The sequence below is a fragment of the Rattus norvegicus genome, chromosome 11, assembly GCF_021556685.1.
Source record: "Rattus norvegicus strain SHRSP/BbbUtx chromosome 11, alternate assembly SHRSP_T2T, whole genome shotgun sequence".
NCBI lineage: Eukaryota > Metazoa > Chordata > Mammalia > Rodentia > Muridae > Rattus > Rattus norvegicus.
This window is the reverse complement of record NC_141544.1, coordinates 36,233,764-36,238,942: the sequence shown is the minus strand read 5'-3', so window position 1 is coordinate 36,238,942 and position 5,179 is coordinate 36,233,764. Positions and strand designations below refer to the sequence as shown.

Genomic DNA, 5,179 nt, shown 5'->3' with positions numbered 1-5,179 from the left:
GGGACTTGAGAGCCCATAAGAACTGCAACGCCAACCAAACAGAGCTTCCAGGAACTAAACCACTATGCATGGACTGACCCAGGGCTCCAACTGCATAGTAGCAATGAATAGCCTAGTAAGGGCACCAGGGGAAGGGGAAGCCCTTGGTCCTGCCAAGACTGGACCCCCAGTGTACAGGATTGTTGGGTGGTAATGGAGGGTAGATGGAGATGGGAACACCCATATAGAAGGAGAAGGGGAGGGGTTAGGGGGCTGATCACTGGAAACCGGGAAAAGGAAAAACATTTGAAATGTAAATAAAAATAACCAATTTAATAAAAATGAGAGAGAGAGAGAGAGAGAGAGAGAGAGAGAGAGAGAGAGAGATCACAGTGTGAGTTGATTATTCTCCAGTATAAGGTCACATAGTCAAGATATTCTGGGCTCACAAATTGGTCTTGATGGAGTACTAAGAGTAGAGTCGAGTGAGTTGGAAAAAAAGGATATCTGAGAATAGCAGGGAGAGAAAGATGGATACTGTTAAAAACAGATGCAAAACTCTCAAAGGTCAAATGGTGACTCTATATTCTATAAAGATACAGAACAAATGATTATCAAAGGACATGTTAGAACAAATAATCGAAAGTATTAAAAATTAGTGTATTTTATTAAATGGCAAGTAAGTATAAGGATTTTAGTAGGCATCACTGAAATTCAAGCTAATTGTAGCTTTGAGTTTATATTTTAATCTGTCAGTTGGTGTAGACAGAAATGACCTTTATAGTCACTACATTGTAATAAAAAATTGGGTTCATGCTACTTTTTGAATTATTTAATAGAATATCTTATTAAACCACAATGATGGAGAGTTCTTGCATTCATTAAGAATATAATAATAACTGTTAGAGAAACAATGATAGCTAAAACACAGAGAAATCAAAATCCTCATTCAAAATGTCCATGGAGAATGGGAAACCAGGAGGAACAAATGAAGCTAAAAGGAGATACAAGTTACACACACACACACACACACACACACACACACACACACACACACACACAAACACACACACACACACGGAAAATATTTTTTCATAGAAAATGTTAACATATCAAGATATAAAATAGGCTAAGTGCTTTAATATCCATGATCAGTTATTGGCTCTGGAAAAAGCAAGAATGGTGCTAAACTCTTTTTTTTTTTCAAGTCATTGTATCTTTAATAACCGGGCAGTAAATCAAAACATGGAAAAAAAGTCGTTCCTTTTACGGGCGATGCCCATCACTACAGACTTTAGTGCGTGAGAGGGGATTCTAAACAGCATGGGAAGGCTTCCAGGCTCACGGAATGAAGTGTTTGGTTGCTGATAATCGGCCGGGGGACGAGTAACACAAGAGATTAACAAGCCCTCAGAGGACAGGTCGCGGTTGCTGGGTCATGAGCACCTTGAAGCGTTTCTTGATGGTGATTCGGTGTCTTGAGTATTTGTCATCTGGGGAGAACCGAGCAGGATGGGCAGAGCAAGTCTGTTGTCCCATGGGGTCAAATTTCTTTAGAGTATAGACGCGATCGCCCTGCTAGTTGAGGTAATACTGGAGAAACATGACTGCCCCTCAACAGAAAACACACCAGTACGTTTACCGCCAGCCGCGTTCGCCCAAAGTGCGCCGCTTCAGTCTTGGTGCTAAACTCTTAAACAGCAGCTATGCATCAATAAGTACAACTTTTTTTTTACAGAGTATTCAGAGTATTGGATCATTTTCATAATCAAAATCAGTTGGAGATATAGAAAGAGTTGAAAAATAAGCCATAAAATCAGCTCGTGTGTGAACATCAGTTATAAAGGACAAAGAAACATGTTTGTTCTATGGATTATTATCGTGAGAGGAGAATATTGGCATTATTGTTGTACATGACAATGTCCATGTACGGGATCCATCCCTGCCTCTGCCAAGCTCCACCAATCAGAATAAAGGGAGAAGAACAACATATAAATGCTGGCAAGGCATGTGAAGATGTCTAAGAGTTGATAAAATACTTGCTGTAGACATCATGGTGATAAAAAAGAAAATTGATTTTCTAAGAAAAACAAATGAAACATTCTTTATGTGAACAGGAACTAAATTGCCTTCCACTTCCTACTAATCTTCATTGGAATTTGTATGGTATTATATTAATATTGATTTTCGTCAAACAGTTAAAAAAACAGTAATCCCCAGAATAAATTATACAAAACCACAAATGATAATTTTGTAAAAGTGGTGGATAACATTAAGTCACATGCAGGAAATTTCCATGAGTGGTAAGTAGGTTCTGACATAATGGACATGCTGAAAACAATTAACAAAGGCTTTGGCATGCTCTTCAGTGTTGAACTGAGTTTACTGAGATCTCTGTAATTGTTCATTTGATTTTAGTTCTAACTTGTGGATATGATTACCTTCAGGTTACCATATGGAAGTTATATGTTATTAGATGAAGCTACAGGTCCTACAGATATGACTTAACTATGACTCAAATTAATCTTGCCTGATTCCCTAAAGCATTATTATGAATAAAAATATGAAAGTATTAAAGACAATGTAGGGATTTGTTAGTCTGTCATTTTCCCACTCTATCCCTAGAGACTCACATAAATAGCATGTGTTGTGAATATTTGTTAAAAGACTATAATAGTATATATACGTTTTAGGAAAAACAGCATTAGGAAAATCCAGATAATATAACTAAATACTGTAAATTTGATCTACCTTTTAATAATTTGCTTAAAGAATTATCTCCTTACATATACTAATGTTAGAATCACATATTTGTATATTAATAAGCTTACTTCATTGTGGTACTAGTAAAACATAATTTTATTTTCTCATTACATTAATGCTCAAGTGTTGATATAAGAAAAACAAACACTTAGTAAATCTATAAACTCAATAGAATATTAATTTTGTTACTTTTAAACATTTTAAGAGTTTTACTCTTTTTTTATTTGTTTTACTACCTTTTAAATTTTGTACATACATGATGTTGTAGTGACTATATATACTCTTCTTTTACATGTTTTTATTCCTTCCTGTAACTTTCTTTTTGTACCTGTACTACTCATGTGTTTTTTGTGTTCAGACCGTGTACAAGTAGCTACAACATGTATGAGTTCATTGTTGCACGGACTATGATACCACAGTACTCCTTCCCATACCGTAATTCTGATAACCTTCCTGCTCTCTCCTCTGTAATTTCCCCCAACCCTTGAAGAAAGTGAGATATGTGAATTTTTAAAATCACTTTTTCTTTCTCCCCTCTCTCTCTCTGTTTTAAAAAAGGACATATGATAAGATAACTGGTGAGGGACTTTAGGACGTTGTACACAATGAAATTTTTTTAAAAACATGGCTACAATTTTAAAGCTTAATGAAACCAATAGAATACTGAGACGAGTTCCTTTTGATTGGGTAAAAGGAATGGGAAGTTTGTCTCTTTGCATGCAGGATGAAGGGAAGATAGCAAGTGAATGAGTTGGCTGAATTCCATACCTGCTGACTTCTTGACTTCCAAGCCTTTCTCGGTTTCTTACAGTATTCCTTGATGAATTAAACATAAAATTTTCTTAGATAGAACAGAATTTAATATTGGAGGAAACTTGGAGCTCTAAGATATTTACTGATGCAAACTTCAGTATTGAGAATGTAATGAAGTTGTCTTATAGTGAATTTATGTTTCCAAAATAGTTAAGAATAAAAATATTGTAATTTATGAAATATAATAATTAGAGATTTTTATTATTTTACAAACAGCAAGCTTCTGGATGACTTAAAGGCAAAGCTTATATTCATCTTTGTTTTAATTCATTATTACTGATTAAACTTCACAGTAAATTTTCTAATTTTATGGTTATTCAAGTACTTTAGACATTTTTCAGCATTTCTTTAATATTTGTTTGCGAATATAATTGATATCAAGCCTTTCTTTTTTTTTAATTAACTTGAGTGTTTCTTATTTACATTTCGAGTGTTATTCCCTTTCCCGGTTTCCGGGCCAACATCCCCCTAACCCCTCCACCTCCCCTTCTCTATGGCAGATCCCCTCCCCATCCTCCCCCCATTGTCGCCCTCCCCCCAACAATCACGTTCACTGGGGGTTCAGTCTTAGCAGGACCAAGGGCTTCCCCTTCCACTGGTGATCTTACTAGAATATTCATTGCTACCTATGAGGTCAGAGGCCTTATATCCAAAATATACAAAGAACTCAAGAAGTTAGACCGCAGGGAGAAAAATAACCCTATTAAAAATGGGGTTCAGAGCTAAACAAAGAATTCACAGCTGAGGAATGCTGAATGGCTGAGAAACACCTAAAGAAATGTTCAACATCTTTAGTCATAAGGGAAATGCAAATCAAAACAACCCTGAGATTTCACCTCACACCAGTGAGAATGGCTAAGATCAAAAACTCAGGTGACAGCATATGCTGGCGAGGATGTGGAGAAAGAGGAACACTCCTCCATTGTTGGTGGGATTGCAGACTGGTACAACCATTCTGGAAATCAGTCTGGAGGTTCCTCAGAAAATTGGACATTGAACTGCCTGAGGATCCAGCTATACGTCTCTTGGGCATATACCCAAAAGATATCAAGCCTTTCTTAATGAATATGTTTGCAACTGTCTAGCTGTCTGTATTTGTTTATTTACATCTCTATTGTAGACACCACCTCCCTTTTATCCTCCCAGTTCTACCCTCATAAACTTCTCTCCATATTACCTCCTCCCCTTCTCATAGAAGGGAGCCCTAGTTTGGGTTCTAAACTACCTTGGGAAATCTAGTCACAGAAGGACTAGGCACATCTTCTCCTACTGAGGCCCTACAAGGCAGTTCAGCTAGAAGAAGGGGATCCAATAGCAGGCAACAGAGTCACCTATAGTCTCTGCTCCAACAGTTAGGTGACCCACATGACAACCAAACTGCATATCTGCTACAGATGTTTAGGAGGTCTAGGTTCGTCCCCCGAATTCTCTCTGGTTGCAAGATTCATTGTTTTGTCCCCCCAATGGGCCCATGCTATTTGACTCTATAGGTCTTCTTGTTTTTCCCGAGCTCCATCTAATGTTTAACCATGGGTCTCTGAATCTGTTTCTATCTGATACTGTATGAAGACTCTAGTTAGACTGTTATGTTAAGCTCCTGTCTTTCAAGCATAGCATAATATCA

The 5,179-nt window shown here is 37.1% G+C and overlaps 1 pseudogene; it reads right to left on the bottom strand.

Annotated features, from left to right (window-relative positions):
* Positions 1-1,287: 1,287 nt before the first annotated feature.
* Positions 1,288-1,660, bottom strand: LOC108352387 (H/ACA ribonucleoprotein complex subunit 3 pseudogene; annotated as a pseudogene).
* Between the last annotated feature and the right edge of the window lie 3,519 nt (positions 1,661-5,179).